This window comes from Hemitrygon akajei, chromosome 30 (genome assembly GCF_048418815.1).
Source record: "Hemitrygon akajei chromosome 30, sHemAka1.3, whole genome shotgun sequence".
In the NCBI taxonomy this organism is placed as follows: Eukaryota; Metazoa; Chordata; class Chondrichthyes; order Myliobatiformes; family Dasyatidae; genus Hemitrygon; species Hemitrygon akajei.
The window spans coordinates 19,254,127-19,276,944 of record NC_133153.1 but is presented as its reverse complement, the minus strand read 5'-3'; positions in this window follow the sequence as shown (position 1 = coordinate 19,276,944).

Genomic DNA, 22,818 nt, shown 5'->3' with positions numbered 1-22,818 from the left:
TCAATTAGTCAAATATTTTGACAAATGTTGCAATTTTAGGAGAAGAAGCTTTTTGAACTATTTTAAATAGTTCTGAAATATAGTTCAAGTGTTTCACTCACAGGGGATATGCATAGTTAAAGATTGCTTTCTTACTTGATTTAGGTCTGTGTGTGAACACAAAGAACACCACATATGGGACTAATTAGGGGGCTAAATCTGGAAAGTCTGAATAGTGGTAGGAGGTGATCATTCTTTTGGTACCTAATTTATTGTCCTTCCATGTTACACTTAACTGGGATATGTGTATTGGGCATTTCAGCTGTAAACTCGGCCTTTAAGGGGAAATGTTGCTCACTTTGGAAAAAGAGACTTGAAGAAATTTGCCTCCCGCCTTCTAGGTCCTTAAGCGCTTTTGTTTGTGTAAAGATATTGTGCAGGGTGTGAGGAAGGAGGGGTTAAAAAACTCAAGCTGAATGTACCATTAGCAGCAATTTGAAACCTGCCCTCTAGAGTGTTTCACTCGTAATGGAATGAATCTCCTCTTTCATGAACAGCTGCATTTCAATGGGTAGGGTTGATTCTTGAAAAGAGCCAGAGAGCGCCAGGGGAGCATTCTTTAGCTGACAAAGAGAAGGCTTCTAAAGAGTACCGATATGCTAACATGCCACGTTATTGGATTGAGTCTCTCTTGTAGATCTTGTGAAACTAGCTCTCAACATGTTACTAAGAAGCTTGTAAACTACTTTACAGTTCACAGTCCCTTATTTTGGTTCACTTCCAGGTAGGGGAGCTAAAGGTCACTTATTCTGTGGATAGGTTTCCCTCGCCAATTATAGTGCTATGGTGGTCAAATTATAGCAACAAAACCTTTTAGCAAATGGATTGAGAGACCTCACACATTGAACACCAAAGGAATTGCAGGGATTATTATTAAACATATAAGCTTCAGAACAAACAAGGATTATCAAATATTAACCTGATAACAAATTCAGAAATCTGCAATTTTTTTTGGGGATGTGTTCCACTAATCCTCCACTCCCTGCAGGTGTTGCAAAGAAATTCTTCTTTATAAGCTGATTTAAGACATTTCATAGGGGATATTCTGCTTTCAGGGTGTCAGGCCCATGAAACCATTGGATCTGGACTTCTCATGGTCCTCAGTGATCAAAGGAATTGTTGATATGCAGTTTTACTTTTAAATCAGATGTGCTACTCGTGCTGTGGTCAGGTCCACCTCTGCCGGGTCAGGAGAATAGAACCATTAATGAAGCAGGTTGCTGAACTCTCTTGTACTGGAGAGGTCCCAAGCTAGGAGAGTGAAAATGGATTTTTGCGAAAAGCCAACATGAAAGTGCATGCTCCTCCTCTAGAAATAAAGAAATGCGGCAAGTCATTGCACTTCACAAATCCTGTGACTTAACAGGAGAGTGAATTACCCCACATGTCCTACAAGATCATCAGAAGGTTGAACAGATCATTTGGATGGTCAGAAAATAACTTTGCATTCAACAGTTTGCAATGATACGTTTCAGTGTTTCCAAATCAATTCACCAAAATCACAGCCATGTTTTCAGTCAATTGTTTATGCCAACAGTGGCCTGGATTTTGCAGTATCTGATTAAAACACAATGCTGATCACTTATTACATTTCCAGCAATGCAAAGTTATCTTACTGGGTGGATATCAATAACTGAAAGTTACCCGATATCCTGTCTAAAATTCTATTCTTCACAAGTGACTCACAGCAGACAATGAGTAGTGTGTCATTTCAACATATCAGACTGAAGAATCATCACTAAGACAGTAGACTTTCACAGTATGAGCACACACACATTTCAAATAGTGCTGTGAGGTTATAGTAGGGTAATGTACAAATGCATGCATACTTCAGAATCACATATCCAAAAGCAACAAGCACAAAAATCATATATGGTTTTGAAAGTGGTGAGTGAAGCTTTCTTGTCAAAACTCCTATAGCTGAAACCACTGCTTCAAGAAAAACTGGATTGAAGAGGATAGGTTAAGTGAGCGAGTGCTTTCCTTTTTGGAGCAAATGACAAGGAGAGGTGACTTAATAGGGTTGTGCAAAACAATAAGAATCATAGATCGAATGGATAGCCAGAGACTTTTTCCCAGGGTAGAAATGATTAATACCAAGGGCATAATTTTAAGATGATCGGAAGAAAGAATAGGGACGATTTTTTTTCACAGTGGGTGGCGAGTGCGTGGAACACGCCACTAGGGGTGGTGGTAGAGGCAGATACATTGGGGATATTAAAGAGACTCTTAAGGCATATGGATGATAGAAAAATGGAGGTTGATGTGGGAGGAAATAGTTAGGTTGAATGAAGAGTTCGTTAAAAGGTCTGTATAACATTGTGGGCTGAAGGGCAGGTACAGTGCTGTAATGTTGTAAAAACAGAATGGCTGGCTGGAGTACGATTGATCTGAATTATTGTTCCATCGACCGAGACTTTATTTGTTTCTCACCTTCACTAAAATGGGAATAATCAATAGCAACTCTATTCATTATCCCTGATATTCCATGCAAACACAAAAGCAAAGAAGTTTATAATTATGCTTACATCTTCCACAATCTGAACATTGTTGGGTGAGTGGAGGAGGAAGGAGTGGTGGGGGAGAGGTGGGGCTGCTGGAAATAACGGTAAATCAAATTCACTTTAAAACATTGAACCAAGTAATTCAAAGAAATTAAAATAACATGAAATCTGCAGAGACTGACCTTTTTCATCTGTGCATATTTTTAAAATCCAGCATCTGATGGATGCAGTTTTGAGGAGAGGTTAGTGACTTCAAACAATTGTGTCACTTGTGGGAGAATGGTTTCATTCAGGATGCATGCTGATTAATGAGCTAACATTGATGGTTGGGAACTTTGTAACCTGTGAGCAGTTCATACTAAGTAGAATTTTAGACCAAAAATTTCCCTTTTACTATAATGCAATCCTATGTATGTTTTTCTTCCAACCAAATGTGTTTCAAGACCACGCAAATTGACATTAGCAAGGAAAAGGCAAATAAGAGACAGCAGTTATGACTTTACATGTGTTTTGCTGTATAACATAAAATATTTACCTTTTGGTATATTGGAACAGAAAGCGTGTTCCAGCTAAATAGTATCTATTGAGGTCACTGCTCTGGAGTTTAGAACATAATTTTTCATATAGGCTGCCTGTGCTAATGACACAGGAGGCACAATCAATGACCTGAGGATAAACGTGAACCCTGGAACATGAGCGGTTTGTTCTGTGAACCTCACTGGCAATATGTTGCTGATGAACACAGAGAGCGGCTAAAAAATAAATCAATCACTAATCAGCAGGCATCAAACACAAACCAGATTTGACTGAGTCTAAACTATCACTGCGCTATCGCTTCTACCTTGAGGCATTGCAGGGCTTTGTTATTAATAGCAACAATACCCAAGAGTCAGGTCAACCCTCGAAGTGAAGGTGCAGGACAGCTCCACCATTGTGTGGTTATATGTCACTCGTGTTTCATACCAGGGTTACTATAATTGCAGTGCAACTTGATCGCATGTTAAATGGGAGGCGGAGTGGCACAGTGCTCACTGTCTTACCCTTCCAGTGAGCAGTGTGTTCAATCCTGACCTCCAAGATCAAACTCAGCTCACTGGAGGTATGTGTGTGTGTATACATGTGCAGAACTTGCACCAATCTCTCTGTGTCTCTCTCGCTTGCTCTGGCTTCCTTCCTCACTGTAAGGAATGTGTGGGTTGGTGGGTTAATTGGCCTTGCTGTGAATGAGTCATGGAATCCTGGGGAGAATAGGTGGTGGGGAAAATTAATGACAGCTCAGCAAGCTTGCACGGATTCCATGGGCAGAATGGCCTCCTTCCGTGTTACAGGGAAATCGAGACGTTTTGTATTTGCACTAGCCACGTGTGCACAGAACTCTGTTCTCAATGAACTTGGTGTGACTTGTAAAATGTACAGCTGGTTGTGCCACTCAGTTCCACTGAGTGCATATTTCATTACGCCAGTCAGAGTCTGAGGGGTATCTGGAGTTAACAGGAGCCCTAAACGTGACTTTTACACCAAATTAATCCATGTTTATAAATGAGCAGATGATCAAACAGAATGCTGTTTTTTTTTAAAAAGACAAGATCATTTCTCTCAGCTTTTATTTCAAGAGATTGTCTACATTTTAAACTGCAGATAAACCAGAGCAATTCATGAAATTTTCAGCAGGCACATTCTGAAGACGGTATGTTGCTGAAAACATGTTGCTATTCCAGTGCTAAGGGAAATGAAAGATGTATTTGCAATTGCAAGGCGGGTGAAAGGAGCAGCCAAGGTCATTGCCTGTCACCAGGTGCTGTATTTGAGTAGTAATGCCCTTGTTTCCACAACACCACCCATAAGCAACAGCGCAGTAAATCTATTGTCATTAAACAGTGGGAAGCTCGTTTCTGCTGGCAAAGTGCCCGTATTGTGAACTCAGTTGGCATTCTAAGGTGCAGACAAAGCTGACCAACGCTTGGGCCAATGTTCCTGTTAAAGAAATACAGTTTTCTTTTAACCTTCTTAATTCAGCTTCCTTCAGCATATGAAGGACAGGTAATTTAAAATTGTATGTGTTACTGTGACCCTACTGTATTCCAAGCTATCTAATTATTAATTATATTTTAACTAATCATTGCTCTCAGTGGTTTTGCCCTCTCAATGGCATTTTTGTTAAAGTACAGCAAGGGCAGGTTTGCAACAGTGGAGCAGCTGGTATGATAATTGAATCATCATCGTGCTGCCGCTGCTGAAGAAAACAAAGTTGGTGTTTTAACTATTTTTAAAAATTAGTAAATGCATTACTCTTTTTTAATCTGAGGGGTTTTGCACTTGAACTGTACCCGGTTCACACAAGAGCTGAAGTACAATTTATCACACCGAGGTGTGGGTGGGAGGGGAAGGCAGACGGTTTGTTCCACAAGGGCAATGCTCAGGTGCCAGCCTTAGACGGCTGGCCTCTATTGCCAGCCCTGCCCGCCAGTCTCATCCACCTGAGTGCAGTCAGGGATCTTCGGTGTGTTCTCAGCTCTATCTATCAACGTTCAAAGTGAAAGGGGCAGGGCTAAGAGTGGAGTCCAAGAGTGTCATAGGGAGAAGGAGAACTAGAAAGGGCAAAATCTGAGTCAATTGTCTTGTTTTCACAATGCACGAAGTTCCATTTCAAGAAGCAGCAGATATCCATAAACATAATACTAAAATTTGTGTAGAACAATACAGCACAGGAACAGGCACTTCAGCCCACAAAGTGATGCTGTACTAATTCAAAGGTACATTTAATGTCAGAGAAATGTATACAATATGCATTCTGAAATGCTTTTTCTTTGCATCCATCCACAAAAACTGAGAAGTGCCCAAAGAAAATGAATGACTGTTAAATGTTGTAACCCCAAAGTCGTCCCCCCTAGCTCCCCTCCCTCCCACATGTAAGTGGCAGCAAGCAATGATCCCCCTTCCCCCACACCGGCAAAAAAATAAGCATCGGCACCTGCCACCGAGCACTGAAGCGTGCAGCAAAGCATCAGCAAAGACTTGCAGTACTCCAAAGACTATGTGTTCACCCCGTATTCGATATACCACATGTTTTCTCTCTCTCCTTAATAAGGGAGAAAGAGATGTCTCTAATGCACAGTGAGAGGGGTGACATAATAAAACAGCTCGTTGGTTTATGATGTTAGGAGTCTGTTGTGTCGCTTGTTCTGAGCTCTGAGATCTCAGGTCTCTGGGCACACAGCCAAAGAGCTTCCAGCTCCCATGACACACCAGTCTGGGACACCGACACTCGGTCCTCCAGTCTTCAGAACCCCCAGATCCTAGGCCTCCAAAGGTGAGCCGAACTCTTAGGCTGCGCCTTCAGCATGTCGGATAGCGGCCAGTCGTGACTCCCTGAGAGCGGGTCCCATTCCCGCAAAGAACCGAAGTCAGCGTGTAACTCCAGGTCAGGGTCTTCAAAAGAACACCGAAAGGGAAAAATAGAGATATTAAAGATGGAAATAGAACTGTTTCCGAAGATACAAGCAAAGGTGTTGCCATTTAGCGTCATCTTGACTAAGCTCCGCTCTGCGAATTTAACACCTAGCTAAGTTATTTCTTTCTGCCTACATAAGGTCCATATTTCTTCATCTCTGCATATTCATGTACCTATCTAAGAGTCAGATGAGTAACTCTATTGCATTTGCCTCCACTACCATCTCTGGCAGCACTATAATTGATACCATTAAGGTTTGCCCCCTTTGGGAAATTGCCCTGTTTGATGCAATTGGTACTTACTCACAAAATACTGAGGATGATCAATTTATAACCTTACTAAATACTTTGAGCACATTGACTATTAAGTAATGCACACCTTTGATCCTTGGACAACACAAAGGTACTGCAGGTAGAGATGTTGGTGCACTGCTCCAGAATCCTGGATTTGATCTTGACCTTTGTGTTCTCTGTGTAGGATCCACCCTGGTTTCCCCCAGGTGCTGAGGTTTCCTCCCACAGCTCAAAGGGGTGCCAGTTACTAGGTTAATGGGCCACCTGTATATTGTACCTATGGCACGTAGTAAGGCATGTGAGAGAGATTAGGTTACACAGAAATGAGTGGGGAAATGGGATTGCACAGACTTGATGAGCTGAATGGGCTTCTTCACCATCATAAGAGAATACGAAATTAAAAACACAACAGAAAATGGACGAAACATAGAGCTGCACTGGAACTTCTGAGAAATACCACTATGGAGGTACTTCATGGTTTCATCACAGATGTTGCTGTTTCCTATGAAATCAAAATTCACAAACAGTCATTGGAGTATCAGTCAGGAACAATTTATACCCGGCCTACACTGCAGGCTTCCACTACTAGACTGATCACATTTGCCAAACAGAACATCCTCATTTAAAAGCAAATGCAGTTTAAAAAAATGCATTGATTTAAGGTTACAAAAGCAAAACCTTGAAGCACATTATCATTCAAAAAAAAACAATTGTTTTTAAAGCTGTAATATTTGCACTTATGGATTACTTTTCTTGGTATGATTAACTTTAATAAGTTCTATGGATTTGGTGGAAGATAAGAAAACGTTGGCGAAGCAAACATAAAGATAAAATCCATCTTCACTTTGGAAAAGTATGTTTGAGGCATTTGTTTGAAGTGAGGAAGTAGATTAACATTAACAGAAGACCTGCTGGTTTATTTTGTAAACTGATACATCCCCAATAAGTCTGTGGCTATGGTAAGTGCAGTAATATTGTGAGCTGGGTCATATATCATGTTTATTCCTTATTAACATCAGCAAAGCAACTAAAATTAGCAAAGACAAGATCCATCTGTCTTGGGAGATAAGTGTGGGCTATTTATTTTCCGGATGAAACCAATCACTTATTAGTATTCCTGAGGAAAAAATATGTGTCTTGTTTATTATACAGTAATCACTTTTGCAAGAAAATGGGAATGATTGCAAGCACATTCTTTAGGTAAAGGTATCACAGTGATTTTTAGTCACATCACTAATGTGAGCATAAAGCAAACACCTGCGATGCACAAAACCATGCCATTAATTGATGACTTCAGTTCAACTGAAACATTTTCTGTAGTATCTTTCACCATTTTTAATATATTAAAAACATTATGGCTACTAAATAGAACACAGCATTAGCAGCAGTACTTTACAATGGTAATTCTTTTGGGAATAGTGCCTCATAATAGATTTATAACATTGTCACTGATAAATATATGAAAGATTCACAATGTATGAAATAACTTCCATAATTTAAGGATCCCACTGGAATATTTGCAATGGAGTTGCTGCTCTGGGTTCTTAAGGGCACGTTGCTTACAGATTTTATGAATATTTTGTTTAACACTTCACCATCTGTACTGTAGCAAACCACCTCCGGGATAACGAGCATTATGGATGTTAAGATTGCTTGAGTTCTACTGGGGAAACCTTGTGCTAAATGCCTCAACTTAGGTTACAGATCAGTCATATCTGGGCTGATATTCAGTTCCTACTTGAATGAGTGAGTGTGTGTGTGTGTGTGTGTGTGTGTGTGTGTGTGTGTGTGTGTGTGTGTGTGTGTGTGTGTGTGTGTGTGTGTGTGTGTGTGTGTGTGTGTGTGTGTGTGTGTGTGTGTGTACGTCCACATGTTCTTGCATGGGGAGGGGTGTGCTGGAAGGAGGATGGGGTGATGTTGGTGAAAGAATGTGGTGGAGAGATGCAGCATGGAATATCTTCTGGACTAATATTACCTCTTTAGTAAAGTACACAGATCAGCTCAAAGAGAATGGCATTGATCTAATAAGTTTTCCTTACACTTGCGTGTTTGACAGCTATAGGAACCACATGACAAGAAGATGAAGTTTATTTATATATAAAAAGAGGTTACATTTTGAACTAAAACATTGATAGCTCTGATAAATCCATAATTTGTTCTTTATTTCTGGATCTTGGGCATACTATTAGATGGAAAGGTAATTAATCGTGCATTATTATGCTGTCTGTGCCAAAGGAATCTGTCTGTTTCTTCTTATTGTCAGTTGTTAATCTCCCATAAAATGTTGCCGCAGGGCAGAAGGTGGTATGAACAAGTCAAAGAAAGACATGTTGCAAAGTAGACAATGAACAGCTGTTTCATTGTGCTAATTTAGTCAGACTTACATCAAAATATTAGCCTGTACCACGAAAAAAGACCTCACAATATGAGAAGTGACCAGAGCAATCATTGGTAGTGAATTATTATATACATATATCTGGTCTAGTAAATAATATTGGATGTTAATAAGGGTAATGATCCTCCGAACAGAATTTGTTCTAATTAAATCGGCTAGCATTTTCTACAGATCTCTGTATCCCATGACAGCAATTTATGCAGAATCACAAGGAATACCCATACATTCTGAATGTTTGATTGTATCATTCCAATCTCTTAGAAGCAAGGTAATTAAAAGATTTACTTTTATATCACATCTTTTATGCCCTTTCAGGACATTCGATATCATTTATAGCCAATCAAGTACCTTTGAAGTGTTATCAGTGCTATGTAGGAGGTACAGGTGCCAATTTACATAATTGGATGGTACCATAGACCAGGAACTAGCTTCTAACAGCTCAGATCTGCATACTAATTATAGTTAGTTTATGGGATTAAGAAATCCTCAGTGAATTGGCTATAATTACAAATGTATTGAATACTGAAAGTTTTAGATAGAGTGGATGTGGAGAGGGTGTTTCCTATAGTGGGCCAGAGGGCACAGTCTCAGCATACAAGGACATCCCTTTAGGACAGAGATGAGGAGGAATCTCACTATCTTGAGGGCAGTGAATCATTGCCATAGACGGTTGTGGGTGCCTAGTCACTGGGTATATTTAAAGTGGAGTTTGATTGGTTCTTAATTAGCAAGGGCATCAGAGGTTAGAGAGAAGGCTAGAGAATGAGGTTGAGAGGGCTAATAAATCAACTATGATAGAATGGCAGAACAGACTTGATGGGCTGAATGACCTGATGCTGCTCCTATGTCTCATGGTTTCATGGTATTTTAATGTTCTAACATTAATTTGAAAGGGACAATCTCAATTAATGATTCTGAGCCATGAATGGAACAAGTTGAGTTGTCGCAATTTTCAGGGGCTGGAATGGAGGCAAAGAGTCTTTTGTTGTTTCAGGTCATATCATGCCTGAACTGGAAGAGCCGGATGCCAATTCTTAAAAAGGGATTCCAGTCTTCAGCATGTATGTTGTTCATCCTGATTACTGCAGGAAAGAATTTATTTGTTATGCGATAGGGTAGATTTACTCTACATTATGTAGAAATCTTGATTTTGTTAAATACAAACCCAGTTGGATTTCTAGAATATTTTGTTATAAATATTAAAATATTGATTCCTAAGAGATGTGGGTAATAAATATGGTCAAATATCAATAAGACTGTTCTATGATATACTGGCTACTGAAAATTGGAAATGTATCTTCATTATCCATTTGTGCAAATACTCGAAGTTTGACCCTGTGTGCTACTCTACCAAAGGCCTTATGGTATTTCAGATCAGAAAAACTGCTATATTACTGAAAGTACAATATTTCTTCAGTACTGCAAGTATTAGTCTATGATTGATGTGCTTTGAGTTTCATGAAATTCTCATTCAGAAGCAAAGAAGCATCTCCTGAGCAATGACTACCAATGAGCATTCTTTTTTATTATTGGGCCAAATCAAGCTGCCTGACAACCATTCAGAGGTCAGCTTGTTGTAGACATTTGTGATGGCTTTGCTTCGGACCCCTAGTCCACTAGGGAACTCAGCGGTGGCAAGACGGAAGTTTCACCTGGTACTTGACATTTATCTCATGGTAGCTGAGTGCTGTGTGACATTGTTCACTTCAATGGAGTCACAGACCCTATGTAGAAATGGTAAACGATTGAATTACTGAACCTCGTTTTACAATAATTTAACTTTTCTTTAAAATAATTGTATATTATGTTTACAGTATATTCCATTTTAATAGATTGAAATAACTTAATCAGGAGATATTTTTAAAAAATCAGAATGTTTTGACAACAGCATAGCTGAGGCATAGCTGTCTCTCAGAGTCCACTTCATCTCATGGAAAGCCTATTGTGTGTGGAAGTTTAGCTCATCCTTTGCACTATTGCAAGGGGATGAATAAGAACAGAAAATACGAAAGAGGTAGGTATAAAAAAAGGCACAAATTTATTATCACCTGTTTTATACCATTGCCTGAGAACCATTTTGACACAATTCTTTCTGAGGGGGTTCCAAATTTATTGAAATGTTTTTTTCCCTTACACGCTCTTTTGTTATCTGGATTTGGTTACACCCTCAGGAAAGCTCCCAAATTTCAAGTGCACAGTTTAAAATAAAAAAAGACAGTTAGTGAAATACTTACTTGAATTTGATATTACAAAATATGTTTCAAAATTATGCAATGAAGTGTTAAATCATAGACATCTAAGCAATTTGGATCTTAAGCATTTAATCAGAAAGTAGTTTCAATTGAAGTAACCTTATTTTAACCACAATAAAAAAGGAACACCCTTCAAAGATTGGTTTTGAATTTGAACAGCTTACAAAACGATTATCAGTAAAGGAACATGTATAAGTTGGAATGAACACTTAGCTCCATAGTGAAATGGGATTTTAACCTTTCTCCCAAAACATTGTATTTTGAGTTTATTTTAAATTAGCAATTTTTGTCCTTTCTGTAAGCATCTCCTCTAAGAATCTTTCACTGAATGAATGTGGACAGTCTCAACGAAACTAATAATGAGTATTTGTCTGCAGAACGAAATGGTCTATAATTTAACATTAAATCAACAGTGATTCAGAATTGTTGCAACAGCATCCTGGGAGTAGGATATGCAGCCACTATGCTGATACAGCTGGGAAGCTTTGCTTTTTAGTCAGACTCCAGGTGAGTTGCTGAGATAGAATACTAGGAACATTACCCTACATCTAACCTTGCTATATTTAATCTGCAGTGCTGCCAACCCTCATTACTCTCAAAGCGAATCTTACACAGTAGCTAGCCAGGAGTCTCAAGGTGGTATGGAAGTGGAGTCAAGGGAATACATAAATAACCCTTTAAGATTACCTTGAGATCTAGTTGGATTTTGTTTCTAGACTCCTTTAATAATTGTGAGCACTGGGAACACAGAAAAGCTTGATACAGGTAATGGATAGAAAACTTGAAATGCATTGCATTCCTATGTACTGAAATCCTATCACAACAAGCACACAAAATCTTCTTATGAAGGTTGCCTGACTTGGTGAAGGTAAATTAAATTTCCATTGGACTTGATTTTACGTGGCAGTTAACCCCAGAAGCCTTGGATGACAGGGAGCATAGACCCCGGCAGCAATGCAAGAAGTTACAGCAGCTGCCTAGAATTTACCCTGGCATATCCATTCAAGCAAACTGCTCTAGGAGACCATTGCACAGATTCACTGTCTCCATGCACTTGAATAGAAAGAAGTGGCTTCAAGTACCAAAAATTAATTAGTCAACATGGATTCTTGATCTTACACTTTCTCTTGTCAATACCTTGCACCTTAATTGTCTGGCAGCACTATATTTTCTCTGTAATTTTAATGAGAAGTTCTGCATTTTGTTATTGCTTTTCCCTTGTACTAGCTTGATGTATTGATGAAATGATCTGTATGGATGACATGCAAAGTTTTTCACTCAACCTTGGCACCTGTGACAATAATAAACAAATTTAATAAATGTGTTTATTGTTGTATACCTGGAGTTTATTTAAGTGGTTTGTATTTTAGCAAGAGTTTCCATAAGTAGGGACATAGCCTCAGGATTCAGGGGAGTTGACTTATGACTATTGAGATGAGAAGGAACTCCCTTTTGCAGAGAATCTGTGGAGTTCTCTGCCCAAGGAAACAATAGACACTACCTCATTAAATATATGTAGGACACAGTTAGATAGGTTCTTACATTGTAAGGGAAATGAGGGATACAGGGAGAAGATAGGTCAGTGGAGCTGGGTCTATGGCCATATGATCTACGGCCCATTACGCCACTGGCATTCAGTGCAGCAATGAAAGTCCTCCACCTGAAGCTGTTTTCAGAGCTTCCTTCATCATGTCAGTAGCTCAGTTTTCACTACTATGAGTCATGCATCCCAGGTGGAGACTAAGGAATACCATCACACACAGGTGTCGAAGGATTCTTCATACCTGTCAGGGTTGTTAGCCCTGAGCTGAAGTCCTGAACCTGGAGGACCGGTGGCCTGGTCTTAGTCTGGCCTCTACCCTTTGACCTGTTTGGCATAGGTGACCCTACCAAGAGCCAAAGCATAAAATTCTGACTCCAGCCCACATAGCTCTCTGGGTCACTGAGGTACACAAGCCTCCAAACAACAATAAGCTTGTCGTCCTCTTGGAGGCACCCAGATAAGCCATGATCTTACTGAATGACAGAGCAGGCTCGATGGCCTACTTCTGCTCCTATTTCTTATATTTGTGGGTTCATTATTTTAATTTGGAAAAATAGCCAAAAACTATAAAATATTTCATTGGTTCTAAAGTGTCAGATAATTTTAGATTTATTTAATATTTTAAACATGGCTTAGCTATCATTCAGCAGGTTTATGAGAAGGCCTTATTCTGCAAGCTTTCTCTGCAAACACCAGCAAGAATACCCCTCCCCCCACATGTAATAATATTTGCATGCATTACCACAATACAGGACCTTACCACTGAGTATATTGGGGATGTAAGATGAGGCTGTGAATTCCACCAATGTCAAATGTGGACTTGGCTGGTGAGCTCAGATAAGCTGATTGCTGCCAGCAAATTCTGGGCCACTGATTGGACAACAATTACCACAGTCTTTCCATTGAGGCAACAGCATAGTATAAATAATTACGTGGATTTTATTGCAGCAGTTGCTGGATCTTCCATCATTTCTCTGTGTAGCTGGCAGCAGGTTTAGAAAATGCCGAAATACTGAAGCTGAAATTAGTGACCCGATGCATCTTCAGAGACTATACCGACTAGAGTCTTCCAGAGGGGAACCAAGCTGAAACAGCATAAATTAACACAATGTTATTCTTTTTTAAGAAATTCTGAAAATATTCTGAAAAACTTGGAAACCAACATCACTGAAACTTGTTAGGAACGTTTTCACTTTGCCACAGATTACAACTACTGGGCCCCATTTATTTGCAATGGATTAAAGTGCAGGAGTGAAACTTGCAGGTATTATGTATTAAGTGAAGAAAAGACCCAAGTGTTTCTCGCTCCAGCTCTGTTCATGAAGATTGAATAAAATTTGAATGCGTAAGATAAAATGAGTGGGATGTGCTTTCTTTTTCAATTCTCATCATCCACAGAGGGTTCCGACAATTGCACAAGACACACGGAATTAAAAGCAAGGTTCACCCTCTTTATTCAAGGGCTCCTCATAGAATGAGACCCTGGAACATTTGAGAAACAGAGTTGTGACCCAGGCAGCTGTTGTTCATATGGAAAAATTCTTAAAGCAACAATCTCAAAGCAAGAATTGTTGTTCTTTGCTGATATTACATATTCTACATAGCTTCTCTTTTCCTTAAAATAAACATTCAGAGTGAAAAAAAATGCTCAGAAGTTGAAATACAGTTGAGATATAATTTTGCATTTTCCATATATCTTGCATTGTCAAGGCTGAGAAGGATATCATTGGTCTCGTTTTTCATATTTATCAAACACATAAATTTCTGCTATCACTCTTTAAGAATCAGGACTCAATGTCCCCATATTAAACAAATAAGTTCATAGTTCAAAGTAAATTTATTATCAAAGTACATACATGTCACCAGATACAACCCAAGATTCATTTTCTTGCTGGCATGCTCAATAAATCCACAATAGAATAATAACTATCATGAATCAATGAAAGACTGCACCAACTTGGACGTTCAACCACCGTGCAAAAGATAACAAACGGTGCAAATTCAAATAGAAAGAAATAGAAATGATACATAAATAAGCAGTAAATATCAAGAGCATGAGATGAAGAGTTCTTGAAAGTGAGTTCATAGGTTGTGGGAACATTTCCAAGATTCAAATTACATTTTTTATCAAAGTATATATGCAGTATACAACCCTGAGATTCATCTCCCTCACAGCCATGAAACAAAGAAAAAACATGGAACCCATTGAAAGAAAAATATCAAACTCCCATCCCCCTTGTGCAAAATATACAAATTGTGTGAACAGCTACAAAAACGAGTGAAGAACACATAAAACATAGAATCAATGGAGTCCAGGCACAGTCAATGACGGGGAAATTGAAGATGAGTTAATTTATCCCCTTTGGTTCAAGAACCTGATGGTTGAGGGTTAATAACTGTTCCTGAACCTGGTGGCACAAGTTCTGATGTTCCTGTACCTTCTTCCTGATGGCAACAGTGAGAGGAGAGTGTGTCCTGGGTTGGAGGGATCCCTTATGATAGATGCTGCTTTCCTGTGACAGCATTTCAATAAGATGTGCTCAATGGAGGGGAGGGCTTTACTCATGATGGACTGGGCCATATCCACTAATTTTTGTAGGATTTCCCTTCAAAGGCATTGACGTTTCTATACTAGGCTGTGATGCAGCCAGTCAGTATACCTTACACTACAAATCTATAGAAGTTTATCAAATTTTTAGATTTCATACCAAATCTTTGTAAACTCCTAGGAAATTAGAGGTACTGCCATGCATCTTGCATAATTACAATTACATGTTGGGCCCAGGACTGGTCCTCTGAAAAAATAACATTGAGGAATTTAAAGTTGACAACTATTCATCTCAATGAGGACTAGCTCATGGACCTCTGATTTCCTTACCCTGGAGTCAATAATCAGCTATTGTCTAGCTGAAATTGAGTAAGAGGTTTTTGTTATGACACCACTCAGCCAGACTTCTATTCTCCCTCCTATATGTTGATTCATCACCACCTTTGATTCGGCCTATGACAGTGGTGTCGTCAACAAACTTGAATATGGCACTGTAGCTGTGCTTAGCCACACAGTTATAAGTGTAAAGCGCGTAGAGCAGGATGCTAAGAATACACCCTTTTGATGCACCTGTGCTGATGGAGATTATGGAAGAGATGTTGTTGCCAATCTAAACTGACTGGGGTCCTCAAGTGAGGAAATTGAGGATCCAGTTGCAAAACTAACTGCTAGTTTTTCCATGTAAGACTACCAGGTTTATCCTGATCCTTCCTTCAGTGCTGATTGGCATCAACAATATGGCAAGATCTGGTACAGAACAGGATCTTACCCTCAAACAATGTTGATGTTCAGCATTCTTGGTTTTGCTCTCGGCCTCAGTTTTATCCTTTACTGGCTATAACCTATTTTTATCCACTCAGAGATTTGAATAAAATACCTCCAACCTAGATGAAGATGTGTGTGTTCTATTAAAGCTTGATATTATGCTGCTAGATTGTTCTAAATACTATTGCAAGTATTTAAAGTCTCTCTGCATCTATGGTTGTCTCAACTGGAATACTAACCTGTGTAAACAACATTTTATCCTACAACATCTTATCCTTCTGCACCTGCAATATTTTTGGTACTGAGCAATGCACCATCAATAACTCTCGGAGACGTGAGGCAAGATATAGCCTTTCATTGGCTGGAAGAAAGAACAAGCAGCAAGTGACCACCACACAACATCCTGGAGACTGAGGAAGGGGCTGTGCCTCCAATCGCCTTTATACCGGGGTCTGTGTGGGAGGAGCCACAGGAGCAGTCAGCGGGGGGGGGGGGGGGGGCGTGTCCAGACAGGTATATGTAGTTCACCACACTGAGTTAATCTGTTTGCTGGCTTGCTAAACAAATACAACTCCTGTATATTGGAGCTATGAGAATCACAGAAAAGGGCCCTTTGGCACAATTCATTAAGTCCAACTGGGAAACCTATTTGCCTGCACTCAGTCTATATGACTGGTGGTATTTTGATGAACTGTAGTGATCCAGTCTTCCATTTTGAGGCAATATGCTCTTACTTATGATTTTTTTTTGTTTGCAACTTTAAACTGAGAGGATTGAACAAAATAGCTTCCTTGGCAATGACATCAGGGTTCCCTGCCAAAATTGTGTTTTTTTTAAGCTACTTGTACTTAAAGAAACTGGGCCTGATGTCAGAGCTCCTGTCATTTCCCCAAATATTGATCCATATGTTGCATTTATTTGCTACGCTGACCATAACACTCTTGAATTTGTACAGACTGTTTCAATCACTGCATCGATCCTGCTTTCCTAACTCAATGTTAGATCCTGCACATTTAGAAACTTAAGAGTCTTGTGTGAACTGGATATACCCAATCTTTCAGTGTACAATCAAAACAGCTTTGAAAAAGATAGAGAGAAAAAAAAGAATATTTAAGTCATATTATTAAGATTTTCAATGAATTTCAATATTGTAATGAATGAAATTCTTTTGATGAGGTATCTCATTTCCAAATAGGAAGGCCTTACCAGCAGCAACGTCCTGTGGAAAATAGAATTATTTGGCAGAGCATTCCACAGATTTACTATTCTCTGTCTAAAACAATTCCTCCTTACCTCTGTTCTAAAAGGTCGCACCCTCAACTTTGAGTCTGTGCTCTCAAGTTCTGGATAGCCTTGCCATAGGAAACATCCTCTCCATATCCACCATATCTAGTCCTTTCAACATTTGGTGGGTTTTAATGGGATCTCCCTGTATTCTTTTAAATTCCAGTGAGTTTAGGCCAAAAGCTGCCAAACTCTCCTCGCATGTTAACCCCTTCATTCCCGGAATCATCCTGAAAGCCTCCTCTAGACTCATTCCAATGACAATATATTCTTTCTGAGATATAGGGCCCAAAACTGTTGACAATACTCCAGGTGCAGCCTGTCTCATGCCTTATAAAGTCTCAGCATTATCTCCTTGCTTTTATATTCTATTCCCCTTGAAATAAATGCTAAAATTGCATTTGCCTTCTTTACCACGGACTCAAAATTAACACTCTGGGAATCATTCACGAGGATTCCTATATTCTTCCGCACCTCTAATGTTTGAACCTTCTCCCCATTCAGATAATATTCTGCACTGTTCCTTTTACTAAAATAAATTATCATACATTTCCCAACACTGTATGTCATCTGCCACTTTTTTGCCCATTCTTCCAATTTGTCTAATTCCTGCTGCAATCACATTGCTACCTACCCTGCAACTATATTTGTATCATCTGCAAACTTTGCCACAAAACCATCAATTCCTTATCAAAATCATTGACAAACAATGTGAAAAGTAGTGGTCCCAATATTGACACCTGAGAACCACCACTGGTCAGACAGCCAACCTGAAAAGGTCCCATTCATTCCCACTTGCTGCCTCCTACATGTTAGCCATTCCACTATCCATGCCAGTATCTTTCCTGTAATGCCATAGGATTTTACTCTGTTAAGCAGCCTCATGTGAAGTACCTTATCAAATGCCTTCTGAAGATCCAAGTAAATTGCATCCACTACCTCTACCTCTCTGTGCTTGTTACTTCCTCAAAGAACTCTAACAGATTTGTCAGGCAAGATTCCCTTTACAGACACGATGCTAACTTTGACATATTTTATCATTAGTCTCCAAGTACCCCAAAACTTCATCCTTAATAATAGACTCCAACACTGTCCCAACCACAGAGATTAGACTAACTGGCCTATAATTTCCTTTATTTTGCCTTTCTCCCTTCTTAAAAAGTGGTGTGACATTTGCAAACTTCCTGTCCTCTGGGACCATACAAGAATCAAGTGATTCTTGAATGATCATGAACAATGCCTCCATTATCTCTTCAGCAACCTCTCTCAGGACTCCGGGATGTAGTTCATCTGGTCCAGGTGACTTTTCCACCTTAAGACATTTCAGGTTGCCAAGCACTTTTTCCTTTGTAATAGCAATGGCACTCACTCCTGCTCCCTGCCACTCATGGACTTTTGGCACACTGCTAGTGTCTTCCACAGTGAAGACAGATGCAAAGTACACATTAAGTTCACCTGCCATTTCTTTGTTCCCCATTACTACCTCACCAGCATCATTTTCCAGTGGTCCAATATTAACTCTTACCCCCCCCCCCCTTTTACTCTTTATATAACTGAAAAGCACAATCCAGGAAACAAGCTGAAACACTTTGTCTTTCTCAGGACAGTGCTATGAGAAAATGAGCAACCAAATGAGGGGGGAAGACTTGATAGTTCCAATAGTTTTCTACTCTGTCAAAACCAAAGTCAAGTACCAACTTGGATTTTGTGCTCAAACCTTGAGTAAAACTTAAACTTGCCATTTTATGTTTCACAGACAGGAGTGCTGGCACTCTCTGAGAGTGTACAGGTACATGAATTTGCATTATCTCAAGGAATTGTCATGGTGCTGAAAGCAAGTTTTCATTCTACTATACCTCACTGTACGTGTGCAGATGACAACAAAGTCAACTTGTCTTAAACATGCATTTGCCACTCTAAATGCAACATTAAGTTGTTGGTTTAAAATATTATGTGTTAACCATATAGTTTACAAATCATATGTAGTCTTCTACATTACAAATATAAATCCAGTATGAGGTGAGGTACAATGCAGGGAAGCATTAAATACCTCAACAATTATATTGAGGAATTAGTTATCCCTTCTGTTTCCTGCAGGAGCTGAAATACTGTTTAGAGAAGCTTCCAGAATTAGCAAAAAAAAAGGATTGATGAAGACAGTATCTGGATCTCTATCACTGATTGGATAATGGAGGCACAAGAAGTCAGAACTGGCAAAGCAGTGATCAAAAACGTGAAAATGACTGAAACAACCTAGACAATTTTCACAAATGTAAAAATAGTTATCTTTCCAGGACAACACTAACAGAGGTCAGGCTGTACCCTTGTCCTAACCAGCTTCAATTGCTTCATAATTTCCTCGGGAAATTAACCAATCTCTGCTTCCATGAAATATAAGCTAAGTAATTGCCAAGCATGGATTGATATGTGCAAGTACCATTTACACCATACATCTAGACAATAACCAGCTCCATCAAGAAGAGTTAAACCAATCTTGATGTTCAGTGGTATTACATTTCCCTCTCTCTATGGCTGGTGTATGACCTGAATATTTCCAGCATTTTTCACTTTTATTCATTATCAATGTTGTTTTAAAACTTACTTGTCCTTCAGTTAAACTGGGAATCCTCCAACAGGACCACTACCTTGATGTGGTTTGGAGGCTTGTGTACCTCAGTGAACCCCAGAAACTAATGCTGGCTGGAATTATAGCTTTATGCTTTGGCTCTTGGTAGGTTCACACATGCTAGACAGCTCAAAGTGGTCCAGTGGTCCTCTGGGTTCAGGTGTTCAGCTCAGGACTAACAACTCTGACTGGTAAAACAAAGCTGTTATGGAAACAGCAATGAAGAATCCTTCTACTTCTGTGTGTGATGTGATTCCTGAATCTCCATGGCTGCCAAGGTCAGTCTGAGATGGGGCCCTTCAAATGCTACCCCAAACGCCTGTGGTGTAACGGACAGTTAGAAAGTGACTGTGAATGTTGTCAAATGTGCATTGTTACATAATTCTGGAGTCATAATCTTGGATATTGGAACTGCCAAATGAATATCAAGAAGCAATATAAATGAGGTTGATTTACAGACACTCTCACTGAAGATGAACAGAAGAAATCCTTGATTAGAAAATTGTCTTTTGCACATAATTGTTTTATTATTGAGGGTCTCTGTAAACTTACCTGAAAAGTATCAGTTATCAGTTTGGCATTTTTGGAGAATATTGAGATACAGCGCAGGTTAAGCCCTTCCGGCCTTCAAGCTACACTGCTCAGCAAAGCCCGATTAATCCTAGCCTAATGATGGGACAATTTACAATAAGCAATTAATCTACAAACTTGGTACCAGAGCACCCAGAGTATGCAGTCACTGGGAGAAAGTTCAAGCTCCTCGCGGGCAGTGGTGGGAATTGAACCTGGGTACTGTAAAGCATTGTGCTAACCACCATGCTACCATGCCATCCAATGCTACATGGTATTTAAGTTACAAAAGCACTGGACTTAAGTTACAACAGTTACATTAACCTGAAATACCAGAGCACCATAGCCATTCTGAAATGTTAGCTTGTTTATATCAAACTATAATTATTAACTGCTGGAAAGCCTCTTCTTCAGTAACGAGATAAAATGTGAAGCAGAAATGCGCATTATCTTAAAAGTTTAGAAAAATGAATTTGTCTGTGGTAGGTCCTGGTATAGACCCGCTTGTTAGACCCTGGGAAACAACCACAGTCATATGATTAGAAAATAGAAGCAAGGTCTGTTCTGTGTTAGAAGATACAAGAAGACAATCTTGGATGAAAAGATCAAAACCTTCCTTTTAAATATGAGAGCATTACTAATAGTTACTGTACATGGGCCCACAACACTTACCAAAGGGAAAACTGGCTCTCTGGATTGACAGAGGAGATGAATTGGAAATCCCTGTTTATTGTGGCAGTTTTCCTGACATCTGTGATGTTTATAAGCAGCTGTCTCTGCTAATGACATACCGATAACTGACACTCCTCAGCACACTGCGAGCACTGGAGTCCCTCAAGTTCTGTTAAGTGTGCAAAGTTGGAATGTTTTGTTAGTTTGTGTGCGCTGTGGTCCCTGACAGCTTTCAAATTGGTCCTTCAGGAATTTTGTATGACAAACATGTGGAGTGTTTAAATCTTTCTGGTGTCCTGTAATTTCATGTGTCAAGAATCCTTTTCATTTTTAGGACCACCAAAAGTTATAAATGAATGATCCTACTTTTTTCAATAAGCAAATAAAAGCTGATTTTAAAAATGAAAGTCATTTAGGAGACACCAAGGGTTGATGGAATTTTCAGTTTCCATGGGGTAAAATTGCTTCATGTCATTGCTTGAGACCGATTTATGCCCTGAAACCACTACATAGTAGCCTAGAAAAAAAATGTAAATGGGCAATATTTTATTATTTTGAGATCATGCATGAATAGATAATTCTAAAGTGATCAACAAAGAGGTGAAACACAAGACAATGAATGGCCAATCATTAAGAATGCTTTTGACAACTGGCGTCCCTACAGATCTTTGATACTTAGTGGTATAGCTGTTAGCTATTATTCAAGAGGCACAAGTATGTTTCCAGGGCTATAAAGTAGCAGAGAATGATAATTTAGAAATAATTCCTACAGATCTTGCATGGATGCCTTTACAAAAGTTATGCATATTTTTACTTGAGCAAGGATTGACTTTAAATCTCAATGACTGAAAGGTTAATACTTGTTGTTAGTGATAACAGTGTATCGTATCAGTTTATTTTGTGGTATTAGATCATCAAAAAGAGTGTACAGAACTGTTTGACAGAACATTCCGCTGATGTATAGTCAGCTAAATGATTTTAAAATATAGTAACACCAGATCAGATACAATAGCTCAGTTTTTTAAAAAGTTTTTTTTTAGTGCATGAATTTGAAGCAGAGGTATTCAAAGTGTGATTTTAGTTCATTGCTGACTGGAATCAAGTGATGGTACTGTTAAATAAAATACAAAGTTATAAATTAAGGCAAGCAAGCTTCTTCCTGAAGTGTAAACACCATGTGATGTGACAAGTGTTTGACCATAGTTTATATTTAATCATTTGTTTCCAAAATATTCTTGATATGCCAAGTTCATAGAGAGCATCCTCACATTAGTCATTACTGTCTGGTTAGGTGCAGCATCCTCTTGCAACATACAAAAACTACAGCAAACCGTCAGGTCAGCAGAAAAGGTCACTGTTGCTTCAGTCTACTATCACTGAAGGACTCGTATGTGCCTTGGACAAAGAAATGGGCAGGAAAAATCAATGCAGACACTACCCACCCTGCAAATTGCTTCTTTCTGGAAAGCACAATAGGGCTATTAAAACAAAAACTTCATGCCATTTTAAAAGTTTCTTTCCCCATTTAGTTAATCTAATCAACCCATCCTAGTTAGACTCCTCCCCCACTATATCTATTACGCCCATTACCACACTGTAGACACTTTAAACCACTTCTTATAATGCTGTTTCATTGTAAATACATGCTGGTATTTGTACATTTATTCAAATGTTATTGCATACCCATCCTTAAACTTTGAACTTGACTTTATATAATTCCTTATTATTTATAATCGTTGAAGGTTGTTGCTTTTTGCACCCTGACTAACATACCATAGCAAATTCTGAATACATGTGAATGTGAGATGAGGTGAGGGTCTTCATCAGTCAGAGTTGATCATGGATATTGTGTGCTATCTGTCTGTATACACAAGCC